The 19,416-nt window shown below is 44.7% G+C and overlaps 1 pseudogene; it reads right to left on the bottom strand.

Moving 5' to 3' along the window:
* LOC136378759 (mitochondrial fission regulator 2-like) overlaps window positions 1-18,219 on the bottom strand; it is a 55,955-nt pseudogene extending 37,736 nt beyond the window's left edge.
* Between the last annotated feature and the right edge of the window lie 1,197 nt (window positions 18,220-19,416).

Genomic DNA, 19,416 nt, shown 5'->3' with positions numbered 1-19,416 from the left:
TAAGAGTAAATTCGGTCAATTGATGTGCTTGGGTAGAGTGGGTCCCTGGGCAGGGTCATCTGGACATAGCTCCTCCGTTGAAAGTCCTTCGTGGAGAATTTAATTTTCAGTGAATGATAATAAAGTAGAGAATTAAAAGTCAACGAGAAGGAAGGAAATGGATAAAATCTCCAATTTTTTTCTCTCTCTTACTCATACCGCACACTTTATGGAAACTTTATTATTCTGACACTTGCCATTTATATCCCCAGAGTCTTCTCCTGCCAGATTTATTTTACTCTTGTTGTTGAAGAGAAATGAAGCTGCTTAAGCAATTCTCTAGCTTGCTCTGCAAAGTGTCGACAACCCTGTAATGATTTCAAGAACCCAAAATCCCTTAAATTTTTCAGAGCAAAGAGGTGCATTATGGTTACTTTGTTTTGTTTTGTTTTTTGTATTTTTTTTATTTTTCCGAAGTTTGAAACAGAGAGGCAGTCAGACAGACTCCTGCATGTGCCCGACTGGGATCCACCCGGCATGCCCACCAGGGGGCGATGCTCTGCCCATCTGGGGCACTGCTCTGTTGCAACCAGGGCCATTCTAGCGCCTGAGGCAGAGGCCACAGAGCCATCCTCAGAGCCCGGGCCAACTTTGCTCCAATGGAGCCTCGGCTGCGGGAGGGGAAGAGAGAGACAGAGAGGAAGGAGAGGGGGAGGGGTGGAGAAGCAGATGGGCGCTTCTCCTGTGTGCCCTGGCTGGGAATCAAACCCAGGACTCCTGCATGCCAGGCCGACGCTCTACCACTGAGCCAACCGGCCAGGGCCATTATGGTTACTTTGAAAAAGAATATGGGAGCCTTCCCTATTCAATTCAGATGTCCCCAAGTTGCAGTGGCCTGATGGTACAAATGATCATGGGATACCCGTGGAAACTCAAAGCTTGGGCACAGTTCCTCCCCAGAGATTTCTGGGAGTCCCAAGAGGTACCTCACCTGTGTTCAGGAACATGTCTGCTCATGTCCTGCCTCTACTGTTGGTATTCTTTGTGAGAATGTGTTCTGCTTGGCACACCATTCCTTGAACTTGGGGGCCACCTGTGTCCTCAGGTGGCCAGGCTGCCGGATGTGCTATGGTGAGCTCTCGCATCTCATCATCGAAGCCCTGAAGCATCATTCCCTGTATCTAGTCTCCCAAAGTCCTGGGACTTTCAGTCTTGAACCCTTTTCTCCACAGTTCAACACTCGGCCGTCAAAAAATTATGCATAAGAATGTATGTTTCAGATGTGCTTTAGTATTGAACAACTGGAAATAAGTTGATTCCCCATCAAAAGAATAAATTGGTTGAAAAATTGTGATATAGCCATACTGTGAAATAATATGCAGACATTAGAAAGAATAAATTAGAACAGTTGCAGATGACTTGGAGGAATTTGGGTTGCAAACAAAAGAGGTAGAAAGGAATATAAAATTTGACCCTGCTTTTGTACAGGTAGCCCTTTATATATTCTGGTATATGTGTACCTACAAAGGAGTTGTGTAATATGGTCTTTAGAAGATTTTGTTCGTATTAAGAAACCAAATGGAAGGACATAGTTTTGGTTACCTGTGATAAAGATATTAGACATCTCTTTTGTCCTTACATCTTTTTAGTCTACCTTTTAAAAATTTATTAAACAAATTTTTTAAAATTGTGGCTAAATACAGATAACATAAAATTTAGCATCTTAACCATTTTGAATGTATAGTTCCATGGCATTTAGTACATTCACCTTCTGTGAAGCCATCAATGTCATTTATCTCTAGAACTTTTTTCATCTTTACAACTAAAACTTCATACCCATTAAACAATAACCCCACATTCCTCCTCCCCCACTAACCCTGCCAACTACCATTTTATAATCTGTCTATGAATTTGACTATTCTAGATATGTCACACAAACAGAATCATACAATATTTGTCCTTTTTCACTTAGCATTACGTCTCAAGGTTCATCCATACATGTGACAGAATCTCTTTCCCTTTTAAGGGTGAATACTATTCTATTAGATGTATACACCACATTTTGTATATCTGTTTATTTACTGATGAACACCTGGGTTGCTACCACCTTTTTGCTATAGTGAATAAAGCTGCTGTGAACGTGGTGTACAAACATCTCCTTGAAACCCTGCTTTCAATAACACAGAAGTAGTATTGCTGGATTGCATGGTAATTCTATTTTTAATTTTTTGAGGAACGTGTTACCCACAGCAACGACAACATTTTACATTCTCACTTATACTGCACAAGGGTTTTAATTTCCCATATCCTTGCAAACCCATGTTCTTTTCTGGATTTTTTATTTTTATAGTAACCATCATATGGGTATGAGATGGTATCTCATTGTGGCTTTGACTTGAATCTCCTTATGACCTACTGATGTAGAGCATTTTTTCATGTGCTTCCTTCCATTCCATATCTTCTTAGGAAATGTCTATTCAATTTCTTTGTCCATTATTTCATCCAGTTGTTGTTTCTTGTTGTTGAATTGCGTTCTTTGTCTATTCTGGGTATTAACACATTATCAGGTATATTATTTGTAAATATTTTATCTCATTTTGTAGGTTGCCTTTCACTCTGTTGATTGTGTCTTTTGATGCACAGGTTTTAATTTTGATTTAGTCTCCACTATCTTTTTAAAATCTTGTCTCCTGCGCTGCAATCCACCTTTTATGCCAAACTTTGCTGCTGCTACCAGCATGAGTCAAACACAGCCTGACAGCCTCTTCCCTCAGACCCGCCACTTCCTCTCTCTTAGGATTTCCAGGGCCACTGTGTGCATGCCTGCTGGGTCCCACCTGCCATTCATACTTGCATAGACGACCTGGAATTTCAATGGTTAACATCGATGTAACAACCCCTGACCAATAGGGCCTGGAAATGGTAGATTAATTCCTCCTCTTTCTCCCTTCAAGTGGGAAATTTAAGGTACATTCTACAGAACCTCTCAGGTGTCTATGCTAGGCCAAAAAAATGAACCTTCCAAAAATATCCATGTCAAATCTCTAGAACCTATCAATGTTATTTTATTCAGATAAAGGGATTTTGCAGATGTCATTAAATTTAAAATATTGAGATGAGAAGATTATCCTGGCCTCTAAATCTAATGAAAGTGCCTTTTTAAGAAGGAAGCAGAGGAAAATTTGAGACAGAAGAGAAGACACAGACACACAGAGGAGAAAGTGACATAGAGACTGACCAGAGAGAGATGCAGTCACAAGCCAAGGAGTGCCAACAGCCATCAGAGGCTGAAAGGTGCAAAGAAGGAGTTTTCTTTAGAGTTTTCAGAGGGCGTCTGGACCTGCTGACACCTTGATTTCAGATTTCTAGCCTACAGAACTGTGAAAGGATAGATTTCTGTTGTTTGAAGCCAACAGCTTTGTGGCGATTCACTACAATAGCCACAGGAAGCCAATGCAGTGTCCTGGGGCATCCAGTCCTCATTGCCCACAGCTGGAGCAAGCCCAATAACTGAAGAAATGGCTTTTCTTCCTTCCTGTTTTCACTCTTCCAAGTCCTCCATTCTCATTCCCTAAAATCATTGCTCAAAATAAATCACCTGCACGGAAGCCTGGGTCTCAGGCTCTGCTTTCTGGGTGGGAATCTAGATTAGTATGCTTGGTTCCAGAGATGAGCCTAGAAATCAGAACCTCAAAGTGGATTGGAGAACTGGCCATTCACTGGGCAGACAGTGATAAGGACTTTGTTACTGGAGGTGAGTGGGCTGACATTCAGTATATTTATGAAGCATTCGGGGCCCAGGGGTCTGGGTGTACCAAGATAGTCATAATGAGTTATAAAGGACAACTTCTCTCTCTCTCTCTTTTTTTTTTTTTTACAGAGACAGAGAGAGAGTCAGAGAGAGGGACAGATAGGGACAGACAGACAGGAACGAAGAGAGATGAGAAGCATCAATTATTAGTTTTTCGCTGTGACACCTTAGTTGTTCATTGATTGCTTTCTCATATGTGCCTTGGCCGTGGGCCTTCAAGCAGACCGAGTAACCCCTTGCTCGAGCTAGAGACCTTGGGTCCAAGCTGGTGAGCTTTGCTCAAACCAGATGAGCCCATTCTCAAGCTGGCGATCTCGGGGTCTCGAACCTGGGTCCTCCGTATCCCAGTCTGACACTCTATCCACTGCGCCACCGCCTGGTCAGGCAGGACAACTTATTTCTTATTGTACCTCATACTGCCAAGTAAAATATACTTCACTGGTGTGCCACTTTTAATTTTGGAGACTGCATTGAACATGTTTGGAAATACTGCTCTTATCCTTTTATTGGGTGTCTTAGAATCCTGTTTGTTTTGAGAAAGTTCTGCAGCAGGTCCAGGCTTTGGGGTGAGCTGCCTCCCATTTGAGTCATAAGAGCCAGCATAAGCAATAGTGCTAACATTATACAAAGTAGATAAGAATGCTTATGTGGAGTGCTTGGAAAAACCCTACTAGGAAAATCATAGCCTAGACCAATGGTTCTCAAACTTTTTGAAGTAGGGGCATATTTAAAATCCTACAAATAATTGTAGGCGCACTATATATAAATTTCTGAGAAATACGTTATAATAATTAAGTCAAATATTAAAGAAAAAAAAAGTCCAAGTGTTCTTTTATGGTAATTAATCAAAATAAATATGACAAAATTAAATTTATTCTGGCATTAAAAAACATTTTTATGTTACTTTTTTTTTTTGTATTTTTCTGAAGTTGGAAACAGGGAGGCAGTCAGACAGACTCCCGCATGCGCCCGACCGGGATCCACCCGGCATGCCCACCAGGGGGCGATGCTCTGCCCATCTAGGGCATCGCTCTGCTGCAACCAGAGCCATTCTAGCACCCGAGGCAGAGGCCACAGAGCCATCCTCAGAGCGCGGGCCAACTTTGCTCCAATGGAGCCCTGGCTGCGGGAGGGGAAGAGAGAGACAGAGAGGAAGGAGAGGGGGAGGGGTGGAGAAGCAGATGGGCACTTCTCCTGTGTGCCCTGGTCGAGAATCAAACCCGGGACTCCTGCACACCAGGCCGATGCTCTACCACTGAGCCAACCGGCCAGGGCCATGTTACAGTTTTTGAGTTATGCTCTTAAGAATTTGTAAAAAATAAGAGGGGTTAAAAACTAAAGAAACAAAAAAAAAGTTATCTTTTTATATATAAGATACATTCTTAGTAACTTTAGCAAATTCGGCAGGTCCTGGAGCAAATGTGTTAAGTTTTTTCATTCTTGTGTTTATGATAAATATGACCCTGATGTATCCTAGCGATTTCTTCAATGTTTGGGCATATATTTGAAAGACAAACTCTCATTTCCTCATCAATATATTGAAGAATTCCTCTCTTTTTACCCTTAACTGTGCTGAGGGTAGAAAACCCTAATTCACATAAATAGGATGTTGAAGATTGTAGTAAAATGTTCAGAGCTTTTTTAGATATTGCCACATATTCTTCTTTTATAGAAATCCAAAAAACTTCAAGAGACAAGTTATGTTTAATCATCAATCCAAAGCCACCATCATACATATCATCTTAACTTTACACCAAACAAAGGATGGAAGAAACTTGCCTCCAGTCTTTCTGGGGAACATGGAGAGTAGTGTAAACAATCCGGCACCACAGCTTAACAGCCTTTTGCAACCTAATCAGGCAAGTGAGGTGGGGGGTTGGACTGTCAGCTTATAGCCAATTCCCCACACCTCTGTCCCCCCAAAATCTAAACTCCAAAACTCTATAGTTTTTTGTTCCCCAACAAGCACATATTTCTCTGGAGTACCATAGGGCGCACCTGGAAATCTTCTAGGGTGCACCAGTGCGCCCTGGCACACACTTTGAGAACCACTGGCCTAGACCCTTGAGCTCTGGGTTATGGTCATGCTTTCTACAGCAGAGATTTACTTACCACTTGAGAAGCAGTTCTTTGTGGACTACTAGGCCCTAGTGGAGAATGAGCATCTGCCATGAGCCATCAAGTGACTATTTGACCTGAATTGCCAGTCAAAAGTAGGCCATCATAATGTACCAAGTCATAAGACTGGACAGACATAGCAGCAATCTATCATATAAAAGAACTTATAGATTGTGGATTGTACCTGAAGAGGGACAGAGGGCACAAGTGAGTTACATGAACTGGTAGCCCTGACTCTTATGCCAGTTGCCTCTGTTGTACCATTGCCTCCTTCTCAACTTATACTTGTAGTCTAATGTGATGTGGTGGAGGAGAGTTATTAAGACAAAGGTGGAAAGAAGATGGACATTGCTCATAGGTGGATAACCTCAGCATAATGGTGCCAACTGAAAATCAAACCCTCGCATCCTCTCTGTGGGAAGAGCTGCAGGCAGTAAACTGACTACCTAAGGTGCATAGAGACAGAGCTGGCTTGAGATATGGTTAAACATAGACTCCTGGCCTTGGTAAGTGGCTTGGCTAAGTGGTCAGAAACCTGAAAGGAGTAAGATTGGAAGATGAGAGTCAAGGAAGTTAGGAGATGAGGCATTTATGTCCATGGGAGTGGAAACAGTGTGTAAGATCTGTGGGTCTTGTGCTAATTTTCACCAGAAAGCGTCTACCACAGCCTATTCAACCCTCCCTTAAAGCCACAGTAGCAAAGGTCAAGACTGGGTCCAACAGCATGAACTTCTTTTTTGTTTGTTTGTTTGTTTTTTGTATTTTTCTGAAGTTGGAAACGGGGAGTGACAGTCAGACAGACTCCCACATGTGCCCGACCGGGATCCACCCGGCACACTCACCAGGGGGCAATGCTCTGCCCATCTGGGGTGCTGCTCTGTTGCAACCAGAGCCGTTCTAGCACCTGAGGCAGAGGCTACAGAGCCATCCTCAGCGCCCGGGCCAACTTTGCTCCAATGGAGCCTTGGCTGCGGGAGGGGAAGAGAGAGACAGAGAGGAAGGAGAGGGGGAGGGGTGGAGAAGCAGATGGGTGCTTCTCCTGTGTGCCCTGGCCGGGAATTGAACCCGGGACTCCTGCACGCCAGGCCGACGCTCTACCACTGAGCCAACCGGCCAGGGCCAAAAGCATGAACTTCTAACCACTGCCAATGATGAATTCCAGCCAAAGAAATTCACAGCCAAGCTCTCAATGTTCTCCCCTCAAGGAGAACAGCCAGCTACTTGGTGCCAGGTGGATTTCTTCAGATCCCTTCATCTTAGTGGGGGCAGCAGTTTGTTCTTATAAGAATTAATGTCTACTCTGGATGTGAGATTCCCATCGGTTGTCAGCATCACCATCCAAGGACCTGCAGGATTTAACAGTATAGAATCTGAATAATATTGCCTCATTTAAGGGCAATATTATTCAGAGTAACAGTGGTGTGCCATTGGGTGTATAACTATAGAAATCACGGATTCTACTATATAGCACATCACCTGGGAGTGACAGCCTAATAGAAGGTTGAAAGACTTATTAAAGACTCCCCTAAGATGCTGTCCTTGGGCACAGCACTCAGTGGTGTTGTAATCTAGTTTTCAGGATGATTACATGCATTGAACCAATGGCCAGGTTGGGATGTGGGTCCCCAATAGCTAGACTACATCGGTCCTGGAACCAAGTAGTGAAAAGCGTTAGCTACTCTCACCATTACTCTCATTGAACTACTTGAGAAATTTATATTTCCCACCCTGAAGCCTTATAATCTATTGGATTAGATGCTTTGGAGAGGGGCATGCTTATCCCAGAAGGGTTCTGCTTAGTTCTTTAAGCTTCCTTGAATCAGTAGATCATTAAAGAACTATTGGCCCTGAATACTGTGAGGAGCTAGGGTTGTTGCTCCCAAAGGGCTAAGAAAGAAACATGTCTAGACCCATGGGACATTGGTGCTTCATACCAAGCCGTAAGTATAAACAAGTCATCATAGCAAGTCTGACCCAACGAGGGTAAGGGAGCTAAGGCTTCATTCTGCATGGATGAAGGAGGAAGGCTAGCCAAGGATGAGGGGAGTCTGAAGTGAGTGTGGGAGAAGGAAATAATGTTGGGAGCAGTTGCAGCTGGGAGGACTGTCGCTTGGTTCTGACTTCCTGGATTAAGTCTTTTGTCAAGGTTGCTGCTGGACATGAGTGTTGTAAGGAGTAAGACATGAGTGACCACTGCATTGGCCATCCATCATGCCTCATGCTTTATGTCCCTTCAACCCACCTTTTACTGTGTCTATTGCTGAAGTGACCAGCTTCATGCAGGGATAACCTTCTAGTACCTTCCCTCAGCTGCACCTCATTTCTCACTTTCTCCTGGGGGGCCTCTCTGAAGCTACTCTGTGAGATGACTGCTAAGTCAGCCTGGCATTTGCTAGAAGGAAGAGGCAATTAATACACCATGTGGCAATCCTTGACCAATGGGAGAGAGAATCTCATTAATAAAAAGTGCTCCCACCTTCCTTCCCCAGCGGACAATCTTCCCTGAGGTAGACTGCACACAGCTTCTCAGATGGTCCCAGGGAGAAGGACCCCAGGTGCTCACAACAGTGACCAGCTCAATAAAACAACCTTGAACTGGCTCTTCTCCCTTCCCTGTTTCACTCATTCCAGTCCCTCCCCCGTTCTCTGGACCACTTCCTCAGATGCACGATTGCATGCAAACCTTCACTTCACAGTTCGCATTCTGGCTCAGACACATGGGCTACTTGGGGAAAGTAGAGAATGGTGTGGGGTGCAGATGTGGGTGAGGACAGAGAGAGGTGGGGATCATGTATACTGGATCTCATTTTTGTAAATGACATGGATATGGGCATGTGTACATAAAGAGATGCTTGCAGAAATGGTCCTGAGGATTTTAGTGTTGGTTATCCTAGGACAGTAAGATATACTTTATTAGATTTTTATATTTTAAAGGCATTACATTTTTTATAAGTTGTTTGAATTATTTACAAACAGTATGTGATATTTACACATTATAATCAGAAAACAGTGTAAGGAGGGGATTATAAATGGTGGAGGAACAACATAAACCTTCAGGCTGAGGTGGGATTTCTCTCCCAAGACATCTGTTCATAAAACAAGCTGTCCTTCCTGAAGCAAAAACCCAAATTCTCCTTGACAGGTCAGCTCACTGTCAATAGAAATCCGCAGGCCTGACCGGGGCGGCCAGCTCCACAGCAGGAGGCGGACTTCAGTGTGAGCTCAGCGGGGTTTTCCTCCCACACACACACACAGTCTGCCGGCCCTGCTGAAGGCAGATAACTCTAACCCTGGCATGTAGGAAAAGAAACAGAGAGTTCACAGGGATTTGGTGTTGTCTCAAAATTCCCACTTCCACTAGAGAGCAAGGATGCTGACTAGGCTTATCGATGAGGAAGGCTGAGCTGGATCCTCTGAGGAACGATGCCTTCTGTCTATTATCTTTTTTCCTCCACTGATTATAGGTCAGCCCATAGGGCCCTAACCTCATCTGACTCTAAAGGCCTCCACCCAGTCCGCAGTGTCAAGTGTCTTATTTAAAATTGTTCTCCAAACAGCCATGCTCAATTGATTGGCTAAGCAGGCTTTGGGCAAAACCATGGGAGAGAACTGAGGCTGGGATTTTGGGAGGTGATGGGGAGGGGGGAGCCTTGAGCTTCTTTTTAGAACTAGAAATTGAATTTTGGAAGATACAGTTTCTAATTTGAAGACTAAGCAGTCAGTGCCCCTCATAGAGGAAAAATTCTGGGTAGAACACTTAAGTGGGAAGGATTTTAAGATGTGTCCTAGAATGAAGAAGGTTGGTGAAGTTGAATCCAAAATCCTGGGTTGCCAGCAGCTTCATGTGTTATGAAATCCTGACCTGAGAGGTAAGTGGAATTGTCCACTGGGAAAAAAAAAATGAGTCAAAGCTGACACCTGGTGCTTGATTCGACAATCCAGAAGGAAGTGGCTCTCTGCAACATCAGTTTAACATTTTACAGCAAGGCATCTATTCCTCAGCCTGAAGCCCGATGTGCTTACCACTCAAGTGGCTACTAAACAAAGTTACAAGCACTATTAGTCTATATTGAAAACCATCTTGTACAAGTTGAACCTGTCATATCTCACCATTACCTTTCTCCTTCCCCCAAGTCCAGGTTCTCCTTAAACCTTATCATGTTCATTGCTGCCCTCACCCAGCTCCATTCTCTTTCCCTTAAAGCTTCTGTGCTTTGTCAAAAAAATGTTTTCAGCCCTGGCCAGTTGGCTCAGCTGTAGAGCATCAGCACGGCATGTGGAAGTCCCGGGTTCAATTCCCGGCCACGGCACACAGGAGAAGCACCCATCTGCTTTTCCACCCTCCCCCATCTCCTTCCTCTCTGTCTCTCCCCTCTCCTCCCATAGCCAAGGCTCCATTGGAGCAAAGTTGGCCCAGGCACTAAGGACGGCTTCACGGCCTCCGCCTCAGGTGCTAGAATGGCTCAGTTTGCAATGGAGCAACGCCCCAGATGGGCAGAGCATCACCCCCTAATGGGCAAGCCAGGTGGAACCTGGTCAGTGCATGTGGGAGTCTGTCTTACTGCCTACCAGCTTTTAACTTTGGAAAAATACCAAAAAAGAAAGAAAAAGAAAATGTTTCAAGGGCATTTTGAAAAGGCAGTTGGTGGAGAATTCTGGAATAGTGTGCCTGAATGTCTCACATCTGCATTTAGGAAAAAATCTTTCCTCCCTACTGGCCACCGAGGGGGTCTATCTCAGGTCCTGGAGCAGCTGGCCGCCCAGGCAGGTGAGGCTGGAGGCTTCAATTTGTGTAAAATTTATGTGTTATTTAAATATCTGTGCATTTGCTTGACCAGACGTAGTGGATAGAGCATCAGCCTGTGGTGCTGAGGCTCCAGGTTCGAAACCCCTAGGTCACTGGCTTGAGTGTGGGGTTGCCACCTTGAGCATAGGATAAGAGAAATGACCACGTGGTTGCTAACTTGAGCCAAAACATCACTGGCTCAAAGCCCAAGGTCACTGACTTAGGCCTCTGGTCGCTGACTTCAGCAAGGGTCACTGGATTGGTTGGAGCCCACCAGTCAAGGCACATATGAGAAGCAATCAGAGAACAATCAAAGTGATGCAACTACATGTTAATGCTTCTCATCTCTCTCCCTTCCTGTCTGTCTGTCTGTCTGTCAATAAAATAAGTAAGTAAATAAATAAATATTTGTGCACTCTAGAAAGCCTCTGGGGTGCTGGAAATGTTCTTTATCTTGGTCAGGGTGGTGGTTACTATGATGTATAAAAATTATATGATGTATAAAAATTATATGATGTATAAAAATTAGTTTTATGCTTTAAAATGCACATGGATAAAACAGTTCTCCTTGTGACTTTGGACTTGGAAACATGAGATAGAGGTAATGGTGATTTTCTTGGACACTGAACACCACTAAGATAACATACATTTATGAATCGACAGCAGTTTTGGTTAGTATTTGTATCTTGTAACTCCAAAACTATTCACTTTTCCTAGGAGAAAATTAGAACTTAGAGGAAAAAATGGACCTTTTATTGCATGACATTGTGATAGGAGGCAGCTGTCTCCATTCAGTTGATTAGTTTTTTCTTTTACAGTGACTTTCATTTATAGTTGACAGTACCCTGGAATGCAGTGTAGTTTCAAAACTAAAAATACTCAACTCATGAGTGATTTACGGGCAGCTCCCGTGGCTGGGGTCCTTCCTGTGCAGACTACCCACCCTGCACGGCTTGCCCAACACTGCCGCTGGTCTGGGGCTCTTGGCTGGGGTTGGAGGCTGTCAGGGGGCAGTCCTGACCCCATTCTGCTTGCATGTGGCCTCTGCCCCTCCAACTGTGAGCTCTTGAAACAGGACAAGACACGCGACAAACCACTGTCCAGGTGTCTGCTTCTATCTTAGAACTGTCTGCTTTTGTTATATTAAATTAGCCACTCTCTGGGCACCCTGTTTACTGCTCAGGGCTTCAGTTTTTCTCCTGTAAACTGAGGGAGCTGGTCAGACCCAGTGGATGGGAGACTCGGAGGTCGGTGAGACTCACTGAGGAGATGTAGCCCAAACAGGGGAGCGCGTGCTTTAGCAGGCACTTTGCGAGGCTTTGGCTTAGAGACGGCCTGTCCTCAGGTTCTTTCCTCGTGAAGGACATGTTATAAAAATGCATACCTGGTGCAGCAGTCTCCTCCAGCTTCCGTCTCACTGAGTGACATTTAGAACACACCTGCCTTGCAATCAGGCACTCTCCTACGTTCTGAGACCTGCCCACTCCTTCCCTTCACCCACCTCAAGTCATCCAGCCCTGTTAGAATCAATGAAACCATCGTTTGGTTATTAGTATATTTAAGCTTTTTCTTTTAAAGTGATTTTAACTATAAGAAAGTGTAAAAATAATACAAAAAGTTCCTATGTCTCCATCCAGCTTCCCCCTCCCCCATGACAATGTCTTATGTAGCCATCATCACCAGCTATTATTTCACAAGATTAACCTTCTCTCTGCCCCTGAACCCCAGCACCCCCATCCCCAAGCATCCGGCTTGGAATCTGAAAGAGCCCACTATCAAACAGCAGTATATTTGCAACGCAAAAGAGAGAAGCTGAGACTAAAATTCATTTTCTGGTTTCTAATCCAGAGTTGTGTGATCTGGCTTCACAAAGAGGTTAAAAAAATCCCCAAATGAAAACCCTTCGTTCATTTCTTTAAAATAGAGGCAGTGAATAACCCATGAATCATGCATTTGCTTACTATTCCTCCTTGCAGTGGAGATGGATGGAGGAATCGATTTCTCTCTCTGCCTCCATGCCTCTCTCCACCACGCAAGGAAAATGAGATATGTTAGGGAAGGCACTGAGCCGTGGTAGAAAGAGGGTGTGGTTGACTTGAGAAACTAAAAGTTTAACCCCAGTTCTGCCAACAGAGTGAACTTGGCCAGTCATCCTCTAAGCCTTTATTTTCTCATTTGAAAATGAGGGAGGAGGGCCGGGTAGGGCTGTAGTGAGAGGTTAGAATGGCATGAGTCCATAGCCATGGGCATGGCCGGTGGGTTCCCGAGGGGGCTGACTCTGAGAAGGGGTTAGCATGAGAGCTGCTTGTTAAGGAAGAGCTATGGGAGCAATATCTTGGAAGGAGGGGCTGAAGAACAATTGGGCAGGGGGTGAAACTGAGGTCCAGTGAAAGCCTTGAGCAACCCCCTGGGTAGCCCTGGAGCTAGCATGCCCTACGGCACAGTGTCAGTGGGGTGACCCTACGGCACAGTGTCAGTGGGGTGACCCTACGGCACAGTGTCAGTGGGATAAAGGAGCCAGGCCCTTTCACGCTGCGTCTGCCAGGGGGGCTTCCCCAGGACAGGCTGGACCCCTGACCAGGCAGCTCTTTGCAGCAGGAGGTGATTCTCCCCACTGACACTCCCAGCTGCTGGGTCATCAGTGTCCTCTACAATTTGAAAGCATGAGGTTGTGTTCATTAGCAGAGTAACAGGATACTAGAATATTAACATTTGCAGGGATATTAGAGATCATGCAGGTCGACCCCTTCATTGAACAGAAGAGGAAAATGAAGGGCTCAATGACTTGTTCAAGGTCACACAGCAAGGTCATGACAGACCCAATCCTAGTCCTTGCCTTCATTATTTCCACACTAGAACAGCTCTTATGCTACGTGCCTCAGGAGCCTCCACAGATGACTAGGTGAGGACCAGGCAGCCCACACTCTGTCCCCAGGGTGCCACAGCCAAGGGGGCCTGAATCCCTGTTGGTACTACCAACAACTCGTCAGCCTTTCAAAGACATTGGCATTCATCCTTCTGGTTTTCTGTGAACCCATCCAGGGAATTATTTTCAATCGATCTTTTCTCCTTGGTGGCTGGTTAGCAGGGGAAGGTTAAACATGCATTACGATTAGGCCCAGCGGCTGTGGTGCCTTCGTGCCTCCACATGGGAACATCACCAATTCATCATCCAAAGCTGGACTGACAGTGCAGAGCCGAGCCGAGCCGCCCAGGGGGCGGCATCTTCTCTTGGATTTGCCGTTCATCGGCAAACGCTGCTTGGCTTGTCTGAGCGGCCCTCGGGGTTTGCGCGAGAGCCGCCCTCTGTGCCTGGCAGCACTTGGAGCGGGGGCTCGGAACTGGGGGAAAGTGAGCCAGAAGCAGTTCCATTTTGTACAAAATGTGTCTTATCTCGTTCCATTCACAGTGAAAAAGAAAACATCAGCTCCAGAGCCAAATCTTTTTCTCTGGGTAATCCATCTCTGTATAGCAGCTCCCTGCAAATCTCTCTTGCGTTAGGTTTCCGGCTTCAGACTAATGCACACACTGTATTCCTTGAAAATTTAATAAGAGCCCAATGTGTCTTTTATAATTCGTGTTTCTCTGTCTTATCTCCACATAATGTGTTAATATGGAAACTAATTTAGTGCACATCAGATAGCAGAGTGAATTGTCAAGGTGTGGCTTTCTTTCGGCCTGTTGAAAGTACTCGCACCCCCCCTCTCTTGCAGCTGAATACTCAATATTATCCAAATAGGGGGAAATGAACTTGCTGAAAAGTAGCTAGGAGCTACTTTAGAGCAGAAGGGGTTCCTTAGCTTCTCCAGCCTGGATCCCATCTGACAGTCCCTGCTCAGGATCTTTCCCCATCATTCCCACTGCCGTCCCCCTGGGGACCCTCCAATGGAACCGACCTCACGACATTTCCTAAATGCTCACACTTTTCCAAGTCTCTGTGCCTTTGTAGATGTTGGTCCCTATGCCTGACCCACACCCTTCCTTGCCTTCTTCACCAGAGATACATTTATCGCACGATTTTAGTCTCCTAAAATTCACTTCGTCCAAAGGCTTGGGGTTGGGGCTCCTACAGGTACTGGGGAGGGGGCGGGACCACACTCCTGTGGTGGGCGGAGCTCCCTGGAAGGCTGAGATTCTCTTTCACTGCTTCTTCCCTCGCCTAGGGAGACCTGCTCTTGCTCATAGGGGCCTGCCCTCTGCCATGGCTGCTTTTGGGCTGTATGCTTCTCTTTGGCCCTACTGAATGGATTGTCAGCGAGTCCCAGAGGTGGGGTAAGAGGCGGTCTGCCTGCCGACCTTGGTTCCCAGCATTGGCAGGCCAGCCAAAGGGAAGCTCATGGGAGTCTTCCTCAATGAACATGTGAAAGAAAGAGTGAAGGAATGAAAGTAGAACAGAAAGAAAACTTATCTCTAAGAGGAAATAGCTGAAAAGTAATTTTTCCTCTGGTTTAGAAAACTACAGCTTTTAAAAGAACAAATGCCTTTCTCTTTAAAGGAAAGAAAAAGTTAAAAAAAAAAAAAAAAAGTAAAAGATTGTTCAGGTCAGAAGCCAGAAAGAATTTTTCACAGCTCTGAAAAACTGAGAACAGCCAATGAGGACTCCCCGTGGACCCAAAGGCATATGTGACCCAAGTGTTCCCTCCTTCTCAGGGTCCCGTCCTGGGTGGGCTCCTGCCCTGTGTCCTGCACTGCCGGGATAGGTCTGGCCACCCATGGCCCTGAGCTGGAGTAAGCAAGTTGGAAAGTGATTATCTTGATTGTTTATATTAATCTTTCTTAAAATGTATATAGACCTCATGTTTATTTTAATGTTTGATATTGGAAGTGGCTTGGGTCTTTATTTAGAATGGTAATGTTTTCGTGACCAGAAATAAGCTGTTGGAAGTTAATTCTTGAGCATATCAATCTGCCTATGGTTTCTTATGTGTCATTTAGCTTGAAATTGCCGTTTCCAAGAACCTATCAATGACATTGTGAGGACTTTCTATACTCAATTCAAGAGATATTTGATGAGTTTACTCCGAGCTGGTGCTGTTATGTTAATTGTGTGCTATTTAGAATTAAAAGCTGAACCACACATGATCTAGGCCCTAAAATGATTTCAATAGGTAGAATAGTGTTTCTCCTCAAACATTGTGGTTCTAATTCACAGTAAGAAATACCTTCTCAAAAATTTTATATTTAACCATGGAAAAATACACATATTGGAATGCCATCTTTACCATTTTTGAGTGTACAGTTTAGTGACATTAAGTACAGTAGTCCTCCCGTGTCTGGGGCGATACACTCTAAGGTGCCCAGGAGATACCTGAAACCGTGGACAACACTGAACCCTATATCAACTGTGTTGTGCCCTGTTACAGACAAACACAGTATGGCTCCCCCTGGCATGTTAGAACTATTAGCCAGCATCACTACTCTTGCACTTTGGGGCCACTACTCAGTAAAATAAGTGTGACTTAAATGCAAGCACTGTGAGACACACTGACGGTTGATCTAACAACCAAGACAGCCACTAAGTGACGAAAGGGCACGGAGTGTGTACAGCACGAACACACTGGCCAAAGGGGTGATTCATGTCCAAGGTGAATGGCAGGGAATTTCATCATTCTACTCAAAATAATGTGCAGTTTAAAACTTATACATTCTTTATTTCTGGAACCTTTCTTTTAATATATTTAAACTATGGTTGACTATGGGTAACCGAAACCATGGAATACAAAACTGCAAGTCAGGTTGGGGGACTACTGTACTTCAGCTTGCTGTGTGACCGATCTCCAGAACTCTTTCCCTCTCACGAAGCTGAAACTCTACACCCATTAAACAGAAGAAATATCTTCTATGTTGTAACCGAGCATGTGCATGTGTCTTCTTCCCCAGAAGAAAGATCTCTATATTGTAACCGAGCATGTGCACACACACACACAAATACCTTACTGATAAAAAATTCCATCAAATAATACTTGTTTTTTCTATTTGGGATACACTCTGATATTCTCTTTTATTCTATTATACTTCTATTCCATCTTATTTATTCTTTTCTGTTCTACTTAATTTTGAAAGTGATGATCAAGAGCCAACAACTCATTTCAACACACTTCGGTGGGTTCCACACCTGTGCTTTAATATGCTCTACTGTAGAATATAGACAAGATCACAAACAGCCACTTAATGAGGCAGAATCAGGTTCAGAGCACAGGGCAGAGGAGGAAAGAAAGTTCTGGTGGATTTATAAGAGGGAAGGAAACTGTCAAGTCAAGGAGGTCAAAAAAGGTCACTTGGACCTTCCTTGTGGAGGTGCAGTGGATAAGGTGTTCACCTGAAATACTGAGGCCTCCAGTTTGAGACTCCGGTTGCCTGGTCAAGGCACATGTAAGGAGCACCTTGAGTTGATACTTCCCACTTCTCCTTCTCCCTTGTCTTCTCCCTCCCTCTCTCTCTCAAATTAATAAATAAAATCTAAAACAAAATTTCAATGAGATTTCACCTGTGAGTAGGGCACCATGGGGAGAGGCTGTGGTTTAAAAGAAGGACTTTGCAGGAAAGTAAAAAGCAAATGTGATCCTGGCTACACAACTTCCTGAGCGCACTGTGCCTCTGTTTCTTCACCTGTAAATGGGAATAGTAAGAGCACCTGCCTCCTAGTGATGAGAGGAGATGAATTACCCCATGTAAAGCTCTTGCAAGAGTAGTTGGTACATAGGAAACTTGCAATGCTTGTGCATTCCTCTAGTTCATTATACACACATGGCGTACAAGGCCAATTACCCAGATACTCCACCTATTCCCAGTGTGGCTGAGGAAAACAGAATAGAAGACATCTTCCAGCAGGAAGCTCATAAAAAGCTATGGCTTTATTGGCATAAATTTAATAGATGGTTCCCTATGGAATAGTAAATAGTAAAACACTTCTTACTCAAAAAAAAAAGCCTCATAGGCCTTCACACAGAGCCTGCTAATTCTTATATTAGATATGATTTTTTTTTTTAGATATGATTTTGATCAGCCCAGTTAGCTTTTGTCTTGAAGCAGATTTAGAAGTATCACATTAATAGGGATGGTTAATATTATCTGTAAGCTTGATGGGCCCAGATGAGCACTGTTTCTGGGTGTGTCTGTGAGGGTGTTTCCAGATGAGATAGCACTTAAAACTGTGAACTCAGTAAAGTAGACGGCCCTCCCCAGTGCGGGGGCATCATCCAATGTGGGGAAGCCTGAATAGAACAAAAAGTGGAGGAAAGAGGAATTTGCCTTTTTTGTTCCCTGCTGCCTCCTGAGCTGGGACACGGGTCTTCTGCCCTTGGGCCCTCCTGAGCTGGGACACGGGTCTTCTGCCCTTGGACCCTCCTGAGCTGGGACACGGGTCTTCTGCCCTTGGACCCTCCTGAGCTGGGACACGGGTCTTCTGCCCTTGGACCCTCCTGAGCTGGGACATGGGTCTTCTGCCCTTGGGCCCTCCTGAGCTGGGACACGGGTCTTCTGCCCTTGGACTGGGGTTCACACCATCCGCTCCCCACGTTCTCATGCTTTCAGACTCAGACTGGAACTATACCAGGGGCTTTCCTGGGCCTCGGACCTGCGGACATAAGATTGTGGGACTTCTCAGCCTTCATAATCATGTGAGCCAGTTCCTTGTAATAACCGTCTTCCTACATATTATATCCTATTGGCTATTTTCTCCTGAGAGCCCTGACCAATAATATAAGGTGTGTGTTTGAGGAGAGGTGCTAAAGATGGGCATGATGAGGACAGACAGCCAGGGAAGAAAAAACTGAGACACTATCCATAGTAAATGCACGTGCACAGAAAAATGGCACCTGCAGCCATTTGGGGACACAACCACTCTAAAGGACTTTGAAGTTCACTAGACACTGCATACAGCCAATGACAGCAACCTACAGGCAGAAGAAGACCCTGAATTCCAGTAGGAGGTTCACTGACGGGAGGCAGCAGCAGGCCGAAGTAGAAAGATAGAGAATAACTTAGAAGACTTGTGGGTCAGTCCAACTCCAACACTTACTGGCCCTGTAACCTTTAGGAGTCCAAACAGTTAGCTTTTCTCTTGAAGCAGATTAGAAGTATTAAATTAACAGGGATGGTTAATGTTATACATAAGCTTGACTGGTCCAGATGAGCACTATTTCTGGGTGTATCTGTGAGGGTGTGAGTCATTCTCCCTCTCAGAGCCCCAGTTTCACATTTACCAAATGAGAATGAGGTGGGTAGTAACTGAAGAACACCTGGTATGGCGTTCTTGTGAAGACAAGATAATACAGAAAGTCCTCTGTGAGTTTAAAAGCACTAAGTAAATGTTTGAGTTTAATTATTCATCTCAATGTTTAAGGAGAAGAAATGTGTGCAATAACATTTAAAAATAGTTCTCTCCAATATTGTGTGAAGTTTGTTATATATGGGGGGCTGTCCTGTACATTGCAGAACAGTTGCATCCCTGGTCAACAATGTCTCCTGACATTGCCAAATGTCCCCAGGGGGCTGAAGTGCCTCTGGGTGAGAAGCACTGGTCTAGAGCTCTTACAGCAGCATCTGGCTCACGTTGAATGCTTGAGCTGTGTTAGCTTTTATCATTTGCACATAGGAAAATTACACAGCAAGAGCAAGGATTCAAATCCTGGCATTGGCATTGGCTGTGGGACTGCATCTCAGGAAGATAAATGAACAGATGTGTACCTGGGTTCCTCCATCTCTAAAAAATATTATCTCA

The sequence above is a fragment of the Saccopteryx leptura genome, chromosome 7 (assembly GCF_036850995.1).
Source record: "Saccopteryx leptura isolate mSacLep1 chromosome 7, mSacLep1_pri_phased_curated, whole genome shotgun sequence".
In the NCBI taxonomy this organism is placed as follows: domain Eukaryota; kingdom Metazoa; phylum Chordata; class Mammalia; order Chiroptera; family Emballonuridae; genus Saccopteryx; species Saccopteryx leptura.
Note: the sequence above shows the minus strand (reverse complement) of the source record. Positions and strands in the feature narration are given on the sequence as shown.